The following is an 8,393-nucleotide window of genomic DNA, read 5'->3' on the forward strand; positions in this document are numbered from 1 at the left end:
CAAGTATGTTAACTCATACTCGGAACTGGTGCTCTGCATTTAACCCACCCATCCAAGTGCACACACACAGCAGTGAACACACACCTGGAGCAATGGGCAGATATCTTTCAACCAGGAATCCTTCCCCAAGTCCTGCCAGCAACAAGACTCGACCTGTGTGACCTTCGCGTTTTATTTCATGTGATATCATTCAATTCAAGAGCCTGCAATGACGCGGTTTGACCAGTGTGGCGCAAGACTGTAATTCAGTCACCCCAGATGCAATTCAAGAGAAGAAGACAGCACTTCAGAGTGGAAAACAAGGGACAAGGAACTCGACCGGAAGTTGAAGTCAGGTGGGGGCTGCCATCTTTTAGCAGAACTTCACTTGCGTTAGCATTCCCATTGACTCCCATTCATTTTGGCGTCACTTTGACAGCGAATAACTTTACATCTGAGGCGTTTAAAGACTCTGTTTGTCCATTATTTATTTCTAAAGATACACGACAATGTATAAAGGGCTCCATTACCTTCTATGTTACATTATGGCCCCGTATAAACAGTTTTTGTAAAAAATAGGCTAACGATTGCGTCATAAGCACTCGGCAATTAACTTAATATGACGTACTGGCGTTACATTTTAAAATACTATACAAAATAATTAATCAGAATACTTACTCCTGCTCACTCATGACAAAGAACTACCCGCTCAAGCTCGCCGTCTCTGCAAGATTAACGATGGCAGTTTGCACGCACAGCCACTTAGAAGATTTGCATCTGGCAGACAGGTTGCTGACGTCGTCAAGCTTCGTTTGAGTCTGCGCGTCAGAAACGGAAGTGCTAAAAAACACTAAAACTGGGCTTCATTTGTCTCAATTGAGTTCCAATGGGGTCGCTGTGTCCATTTCTTTTACTGTCTATGGTGGAAAACGCAGCAGAGCTAAACTTGAGACTGCTGAGGGGCGTTTGGATGATTATGTAAACATATTCTGCGCACTTTCATCTCAATAACATAATAAATACAACCCAAACTGATTGCAGTGTGAAAGCAGCAGTGTAAAACATATCTGATTACAGCGATCTGGATGTTTGCACGAGCTCTTGCAGTTCAGTAAAGTAAAGTAACTCCAGTTAAATCATGTCATGTTTATTATACTGTATTACTTTAGTACTTTATGCAATACATATTGTTAAATCAAGCAGCTTTACAATATTAAACATGAAAAATCAGAGTCATTGTTGCTTTCATTTCGAATTACAACCTGCTTTTCTGTTATAAAGCAGCTCTGCAGTGTGAAGTGAAGGTAGCTTTAGGGCTGGTCCGAATACCACGTGATGAGCTTTTCGGTTCGCGAAAGAATCGTTCGATTTTAGTGAACCGGTTGATCCATTTCACCCAATCGAACTGAATCGTTTGAAACGGTTCGCTTTCCCAATAAGTATTAATCCACAAATAACTTAATCTGTTAACTTTTTTAACGTGGCAGACACTCCCTCGGAGTCAAAATAAACTAATATCCCGTAGTAATTCATTTACTCAAACAGTACATTGACAGAACTGCTGTGAACAGGGGCAATAGCTGGGGTTTACAGGGCCCCGGTGAAGGTTGTACCAGTAGGTCCTGTTTGAAACTGTTTACTTTTTATGTTCGTTCTATTTATTTGTGCTGTTTACAGAATGTTAAAGTTTTTTTTTTTTCAAGTCTGTAGGTATCCAGGATCTGAAACTGAATAATTAAATGTAAAACGGAAGCTATTGCATAGGGAAGTCGTGGCCTAATGGTTAGAGTGTCGGACTCCCAATCAAAGGGTTGTGGGTTCTAGTCTCGGGCCGGCAGGAATTGTGGGTGGGGGTAGTGCATGAACAGTTCTCTCTCCACCTTCAATACCACGACTTAGGTGCACTTGAGCAAGGCATCGAACCCCCAACTGCTCCCCGGGCGCCGCAGCATAAATGGCTGCCCACTGCTCTGGGTGTGTGCTCACAGTGTGTGTGTGTGTGTTCATTGCTCTGTGTGTGTGCATTTCGGATGGGTTAAATGCAGAGCACAAATTCTGAGTATGGGTCACCATACTTGGCTGAATGTCACTTCACTTTCACTTTCACTTTCACTTCACTTTCAATGTAAAAAGGAAATATACAATCATACCAAAATGTATTCAGATGCTGTCAACATTTCTCACATTACCACAGTTTATTTGCTATAGTATGGAAAATGGTACTAAAATATAACATTAACACTGTTCAACTGTGTCAGAACAAATGAATCTTGATAATGTCAGATAAATTTGATAGATATATAATGAATTACAATCAACAAAAACTTCAGACAACTGATATGTATGACAATATTTACTCAACTATCAAAACTTTGTTGACCTATTACCAAGCAATGCTTAATTTTGTTTAGACTGTGGTGTGAAAAGGTTGGATTAGCAATTCAGGAAAAAACACAAAAGCAAAACATGGTCCTTTATGGTACTGAAAAAAATTTGGTCTCAATTTTATTATTTTTATTATTATTAGTAGTAGTAGTAGTATACAATTTTACTAGTGGTCCACTGTATGAAGGATTTTTGGGTATAATATGTCACAGTTCACTTTATTTTGCTGTACTCACTTGCGTAAGTATATTATAGTGTCCTGTACCTACTAGTAAAAAAAAAAAAAAAAAAGATATCTGATGTCTGAATAATTTTTTTAGTTTGTTTGACTGTGCATTAATTCTGGTTAAAACTACAAAGAAATTCAGTCAAGAGCAGTGAGTGATTTTCTTTCTTTCACTTTCTTGGATTAACATTACAGCAGCTAGTAGTTAAATTAGTCGCGGTCACTTAAGCCCCTTTCACACCTAGTGACATTGCCGGGTTCAACCCGGGTCGAGCGCTGTGTGAACAAAAGCCAGATCTAATGCCGTGTCGAAGTGATGACGTGCATTATCGCGCAACTCTTTTACCGGCTTTTTGAAGGAAGATCAACGTTCGCAACGGAAAAAAAATATGTGCAAACTGTAATGAAGCAGATATCAGTTAGTTCCTCACTTTCCACGCTGACGCAGAGATTGTTCGTTTGCTTCACTGAAAGTATGACATGCCTGACATGCCTAACTCTTACATTACACGTCACGCGTCCTTAGGGGATCTTTACGGGTTGTGTGTGAAAGCACACACATATCCCGGGTAATCACTGGTAGTGTGAAACTGCAAAATCTAGCGACCCGGGAACAATTGCCGGCAGACTTTACCCGTGTATTTGCCGGAATGGCAGTGTGAAAGGGGCTTATAAGAGACAACCAATGCATACAATATAATATACATCCGATTTTTTTCTACTTTCACTTAAGACATAACCGACAGTTCTTTTCAAACATACTTTCCAAAACAGGTAATTTTAACTATTTTTTATGTATTTGTTGGCAAAAGAGCAAAAACTATGGAGTCAAAATAATGCCGTAGGCTATGGATACGGAAAAAAAATTGCAAACAAAATTAAAGAATTGCAAAAGAAAATAAATAATTGGGAGAAAAAAATTAAGTGTTGCAAACAAAAATAAAGAATTACAAAACTTAAATGAAATAGCGGGAATGCAATTATTTTGCAATACATATTGTCCATGGCCATATCTACTAATTTATTTGCAATGCTGCTTTTATTTTGCTTGTCAATTTAGTTTGAGCTTGCGATACTGTTCTCCTTTTGCGCTTCATTTTCCTGCTCGTCTCACTTTGTGACATTGTTTTGACATTGGGGTGGAGTCAAATGCTATTGAATAAAAAGAAGCAAGCCTCTGCTTATCATGACAGTATCTGGATCAGTGAACTGCATCAAAAACGTCACTTCCAGGTAGGCATGTTGTACACGTCCATGTCTTTTGTCTCCACCCCCACGTCAAAACAGTGCCAAAAAGCGAGACTCTAAAGACTCTATAGCCCCTTTTGCACTGCGATTCCAGAAGATACACGGGTAATGTGTCCCGGCAATTGTTCCCAGGTCACTAGATTTAGCATTTTCACGCTGCCAGTGATTACCTGGAATATGTGGAATATTGTGACGAGACAGCTGCCTCCTCCCTGATTGTCACCGGCACCCCGTTCTAAATCGCCGCCCTTCACCAGGCTCCCGACTGGAGTGGGTGTGTGAGAGGAGGGGCGCTAGACGAGTCAGGGCTGGCGGCGTGTGATGGGGCACACCTGAAGGAAGTGGAGCCTCATTACCGCCGCTGTTTAAAAGCCCAACGCGCCTCTCCTCAGGAGACCGGTCTCTTCCCCGTGCATGCACGCTGGTGTCCTCGTGGGTCCAGGAAGGGAGCGTTGAGGGACTCCCGCGCCACCAAGACGTGAGCTGCCGGACCCGCGATCCGGAGGAGAACCGCACCCGTCTACACGGCCGACGGGCCAGGATGCCGGGCCGTCCATCCCCTACCAGCGCTGCGGCAAATGAGAGAGACGCGGCCGCTAGGAGAAGCCGCCGCCCCTCGCGCCCCGGACCTAGGAGGGGAGCGCGTGCGGCCGCCGGACTCCGCCCCTTGCCTGGACCCTTCCTCAATGAACACTGCCCGACCCACACGAACCCCGCAGCACAACGAGGACACCAGATCCCCTGTTATTTTGGACACTTTCCCCCTTTGGCCACTTTTATTCCCTTTGTTTTATGATTTCTGTTAATAAAAGCCTCTCCGAGGCCTGACGCCACGCCCACTGTGTCTGTCTTGTGCTCCTCCCGTGACAATATGCATACACACACAAACCATAAAGACACTTGACATCAGGGTGTGACGTGTAATATATGAATAAAAAGCTAGACACATTAACTTTCACTTAAGCTGACGAACGATCTCAGCTTCAGCACAGAAATTGACGAACTAACTGACCTCTTCTTCGTTACAGTTTTTTGTTTTTGTTACATATTTGTTTTGTCGCGAACGTTGATCTGCCTCCAAAACAGCTGGTAAAAGAGTCGTGCGTCATCACTACAACACACCCTTTACGGCATTAGTCCTGGCTTTTGTTCACAAAGTGAACTGAACCCTGCAATGTTACTAGGTCCCCGACCCGGGATCAATCCCGGGACATGTTTGAGTTCACACAGAAGGCGACCCGGGAGTTTTCCGGCATTTTTCCGGGTCTGATGTGCAATTTGAAAGGGGCTTCAGTTTAATAGGAATAAGGGATGATTTAGGAAATACCTGTACTGTATTCATAGTTAAAGGTCCCGTTCTTCATGATCCCATGTTTTAAACTTTAGTTAGTGTGTAATGTTGTTGTTGTTGTTAGAGTATAAATAATATTTGTAAAATTCCAAAGCTCAAAGTTCAATGCCAAGCGACCCATGTAGACCCGTTTGGACTACATCCCTCTAGTTCCTGCAGTAATGACGTCACTAAAACAGTTTTTTGACTAACCTCCGCCCACATGAATACACAAAAAAGGGGCGTGGTCTTGTTGCCATCCGATGAAGAAGAGGAAGAGTTGTGTTTGTGTTTGTCGCCATGTCATCGAAACGCTGTTATTTTCATCTCGGTGTCCAATCACCTTTGTTTGGCCTTCCCAGGGACGCTGTACTTAGAGATCAATGGTTTCAAACTCGTTTCCCGAAAATTATAATCCACATGTAAAACTATGTGCAGCACATTTTGAAAGATGGAGCAGTTCCCTCTTTGTCTGGAGAAATCGTTGTTTATGGACCACAACCGGAAAGTGTATTTTATTATTTAAGTTTGTGCGTTTAACAGTTTCTGTAACTTATTACACAAAGGGCAACGCTGTTTAGCTTTGTTAACTTGATGGTAAGGCTGTGCAAAAAAATCTAACGCAATTTTCATACACATCTCGTCAGTAAAAACGCTCCTGTGATTATAAGTACATCTCCAGCACGTGCGTTCAGATCAGGATTGCTTTTCAAAACAAATCCTGCCCACTTGCTTCTCAAAACTAGCCCAATCGCGTTTCCAGTAGGGCAGCGTGTGCTAAGCTGGTGTCGAATCACAATACAGGAACCGTTGTCCCAATCAGAACTCATTACGTATTTCTGAAGGAGGGACTTTATAGAACGAGGAAGTCTTCAGCACGTTTTTATGACAGTGAAAACAGCGGTATACAGATAGGTGAATTGTGTGAAAAATACTGTTTTTTTACACGCGAAACATGAACACATGTTAAATTGCACACTGTAAACACAATCAAAGCATCAAAAAGCATGAAAAACGGGACCTTTAAAGATGACAAGTTCACAATTTGAGTTTGTTGTGAATAGAGCATGAACATGAGTAGAGCAGGTCATGATACTCATCTGCAGTGTGCTGGTTAGAGCGGTTCTCGTTCTTGAGTCAAGAACCGGTTGTATCGGTTTTCGGATAACCAGTACACTGAACCAAGAACCGCTTCCGCATCCGATTTGAGAACCGAGGAGCTGATGATACTGCGTGAAGCAGACAGACACACAGAGCGTCTGAACCTAACTGGTTCTTTTGGTGATTGATTCTGAACTGATTCTTTGCTAATGTTATGAGCGCAGGTAAACTGAAGGATTGAATGAACACAACATTAACATTTAGCCAACCATGTTAGAACACACAAAAATCAAGAAAAACAACACTGGAGAGGCAAATCATGTGAATTCTTGCGAATCCTACCGCTGCGCTTCTGATCTGTTTCTGGTGTGAGTTGGCACCGCATGGAGGACGTAACAAAATCTCATCGGAGCCATAATGCACCACTGACACATGCAGTGGAAATCAGGGGTAAGGGGACATTCACATATCGCGACTTTTGCTCGCTCAATTTCGTAATTTTAAATGTAGGCGCACCGGAAGGCATGCTCATAATAGAAGTCACGTGTGTGTGATGCGACGTGCTGGTTTTTTCCAGGCGTGTCTGCACTGCATTGAGTTAAAAACATCTCAACTTTTCATAACGTCGCAAGTGCACCACAAATCATGTGACAAGAACCAACCAACCAGCTTCCTCATCATTTCCATTCATTTGAAACCTCCGCCGAAATTTTTTTGAAGAATGGGGTGCACCATTTTCTTTGTACCTAGATCGTGTAGCAGAGTTACAGCAAGTATTTTTCGGTGGTGGAAATCCATTGCTGAAATGTCCTTAAAAATTTATCTCAAAATTGAAAATCAAATGCCAACCCACTGAACGCATATTCGAATAATCTAATATTCTGATCCAACCCTGCTAATGATAAAATATTTTTATTAGTGGGAAAAAGGGTTGTGGGTTTGAGTCTTGGGCTGGCAATACCACGACTTAGGTGCCCTTGAGCAAGGCATTGAACCCCCAACTGCTCCCCGGGCACCGCAGCATAAATGGCCACTGCTCTGAGTGTGTGTTCACTGCTGTGTGTGTGCACTTTTGATGGGTTAAATGCAGAGCACGAATTCTGAGTATGGGTCACCATACTTGGCTGTATGTCACTTTTCACTTTAGTTTGGTTTGCAGAGATTAAAACTTGATCTAGCTCAGGATTGTTTTGATTATCTTGTTCCTTTAAGGTATTTTAAGAGTAATTTTTGTTGTGAAGGTTGTGCTTGAATAAAATAGTTTATCCAAAAATAAAGCATCTCATCCCTTACCTTTATTTTGTTTCATATCTATATGACTTACAAAAAGAAGATGTCATGCAGAATAATGTCATTCAGTGACTTTTTTATATGTCTAACTAAATGGTGAATGAGAGAGGTTATCTGTATTATCTCATTTAGTGCCAAATACATTTATTTGTATTAACTGTATAATAATTGTAATTACATAATATGATTTTCAAAAGCTAATTACCTTCATTTATTCGTTACAGTATGTATAACTCAATATTTTAACTAATTGCAAAAGCTGAATAATCAAATTCTACTGATTAATCAGTGAAATAATCAACGATTAGTCGATTAATCATAATCATTAGATTAATCGATTATCGCAATAATATTTTGTTGCAGCCCTAATCTTGAGTATTATCAGATTTAAAAAAATAAAATAAAATAATGAGCTTCTGAGGTTTCAGAACCTATATAAGAAGAGGTCAAAAGATTTGGAGATATGAAGAAACATTTACTCTGAGTGGGTGTAGGGGATTCTTGACCCTTGATTTCAGTATTGTTTGTTGACACTGGAAGGAGCCCTAGGGGTATTTTGTGTGTGTGCGTGTGTGTGTGGTTTGTTCAGATGATGATGATATGTATATGTTTGTTACCATTGAAAAACAATCTAAAATAAAATATAGAAATATAAATTTTCTCATATAACGGCAGCATAAATTCATTGTATAACTTGAAGTTGTTTCACTGTTAAATGTTTCGAAATATCTATATTTATTACATAATGTGTCATTTATATTTAGCTGCATAAATAATCATTTTAATATTTACTGTAGCACAGATGTATTTTTCAGGTTTTAGTAGTGCTTATAT

General features: G+C 40.8%; 1 protein-coding gene across 1 annotated transcript in view; it reads left to right on the top strand.

Annotated features, from left to right (window-relative positions):
- The first annotated feature begins 8,226 nt into the window (after positions 1–8,226).
- LOC127973058 (alpha-2-macroglobulin-like) overlaps positions 8,227–8,393 on the top strand; it is a 33,202-nt gene continuing 33,035 nt past the window's right edge. The window contains exon 1 of the mRNA XM_052577090.1: positions 8,227–8,374. The gene's annotated coding sequence lies outside the window, so the exon portion shown is untranslated. The remainder of the gene's footprint in view (positions 8,375–8,393) is intronic.

This window comes from Carassius gibelio, chromosome B15 (assembly GCF_023724105.1).
Source record: "Carassius gibelio isolate Cgi1373 ecotype wild population from Czech Republic chromosome B15, carGib1.2-hapl.c, whole genome shotgun sequence".
In the NCBI taxonomy this organism is placed as follows: domain Eukaryota; kingdom Metazoa; phylum Chordata; class Actinopteri; order Cypriniformes; family Cyprinidae; genus Carassius; species Carassius gibelio.